The sequence below is a fragment of the Capsicum annuum genome, chromosome 11 (genome assembly GCF_002878395.1).
Source record: "Capsicum annuum cultivar UCD-10X-F1 chromosome 11, UCD10Xv1.1, whole genome shotgun sequence".
In the NCBI taxonomy this organism is placed as follows: Eukaryota; Viridiplantae; Streptophyta; class Magnoliopsida; order Solanales; family Solanaceae; genus Capsicum; species Capsicum annuum.
This window is the reverse complement of record NC_061121.1, coordinates 9,760,496-9,762,705: the sequence shown is the minus strand read 5'-3', so window position 1 is coordinate 9,762,705 and position 2,210 is coordinate 9,760,496.

Below are 2,210 nucleotides of genomic sequence, written 5' to 3'. Positions count from 1 at the left end.
CTTTTGTTGCAATAGTTACCCATCTATTCGATTCATTTTTCGGGCACTATAGAACTATAAACATGAATCTAACATATGAGTCTTCTGTTGCAACAAATTACTCATCTGATGCAACAGATGAGTGATCTATTTAAATTGTGGGCACTTATGTTGGATTCATGATTAGTTTCTATCCATTGTTGAAATGAATTGTAGTAGTTGTGTACCCAGATGAAAAATTCGACTAAAAATCATAATTTTACTTACCAAAGTCACCTATGAAGTAATGTCAAAGTGGAAAGTGATGTAGGAAATAAAATTTGACCTAAGAAATTGGTCAGATAGCAGCAGCAGTAAAAACAACAACAACAATGGTTCACAAGAAGAAGATGAAGATGATAATGAAGTAGAAGATGATGAATAAAGTAGCAGCAACAATAAACAACAATAATCGTGAAGAGAGAGAAAACAACAACGGATGAGAAGAGAGAGAAACACATCTTTTTTTCTCCATTTCTTGTTATATCAACTAACATATGGATCAAGGTGTAAATTCAAAAATTTGTGGGTTATTTTCAAACTTTATCAATTTTCTTAATCCATAATAAAGTAATTGTCACCTAAACGTCATTTTCAAACTCTTTTGTCACCTACAGCTCAAAGCCCCACTTAGTTAAAATACATTAACAAATATTTAAACTTTCTGCATGAAATATTAAATTTCAGATACTTGAGATTTATCTGGCAGCTTCTGGACAACAGGTAAATATTCAAAAGTACTATATATTTTTCAGTCGCAACACTAATCCAAGTGTGAAGAAAGAGATGTTTGTAGGCACTGGATATTGTGAAACATTGCCTAATAGAATGCCAGTTTGCAAATTAAGCAATGTTGGAATCAATCAAACTTTGGTTGGCATGGTTTAACAAGAGATTTTGTGGAATGGTTTGAGGAACAAAGAAAGAGAAACCTGAAAATGAAATTGGAGGAAACAGTCATGATTTTGTGGAGCTTATGGGAAGCTAGAAACAATCTATGTTGGAACAATAAGCAAAGTACACCCACTGCCACTTTATACTGTGCAGAGAAGGCGCTGGAGGAATTGAGGAATGCCAATTCGGGGGATGAGATGGTCTACTCTGTTGTGCATGATATGAATACTAAATAGGAGCTACCTCCGCTTGGCACAATTTAATGTAATACTGACAAAGATAAATCATTTTTAATAGTTCGATAATATATTTAAGCATTTTCTCATATAATAATATTGACAATCCAAAACCATATAACAACATCTAGAAATCGTCTGTGAAATCTCTACTACATGATTTCTAACACAATCTAAAAACTAGGACAAGGCCCAGTAGACCAAAACCATATCTAATAATAGTTGTCTGAAAGTAAACAACCCTTCTCGAATAAAGAAGGCTCACTAACTGGACACTGCAACTCTGTTTGATAAAATCTACTGCTTTTGTAGACCCTTAGACTGAGCCTCAGAACTTGGAGGGAAGAGGGGGTCAATAATTATGTACTAGTACATAGAGAAATCCAAAATAAAGCTTTTATATAAATAAAATAGTCGGAGAGCAATTTGTCAAAATATCATGCATGAAATAGTTCTAAAATACCTAGGCACTTTCTGAAAAGCATAAATCATTATTATCAATGCAATGTTTGATCTTTGTATTACTTTTGAGTTAGATGGCACTCCCCTACAAGTATGATAATCGACGGGCTATATGGAATCTTCCATTGACTCGGCGAGAAAGTCCCCAACCCGAGTGTGCCGCAAGGGTTGGAGTGTCCGAGTCTGATATGCCATAAAGCTCTAGGACAGCGTAATATAATAAATCTAGATCAGCAAATCAAGATTTTGGGCAATGAGTTGTTACACCAAGACTTGCAAGTCCTATTTCTGAGCCATAATGCATCGTGCATAATTCTTTCATTAATGCACAGTTCAGACCACCCAAACATGCAAACAGTATAAAAGATTTCATGTTCCGAAAACACAAGTCAATACTATGCAAGAATAGTTCAAACATGTGGTCGTCATGTGCTTTTAGCAAAACCATGCATTGTTTCATTAAATGTATTTTCAACATTTATCCACATGCATAACCCTCTCTTTTGAAATCAAAATCATAATCCAAATATAACATTAGTCAAGACATTTCATAACATGCTTTTCAAGATGCATTCAAATGATTTCATAGTATATCATAAG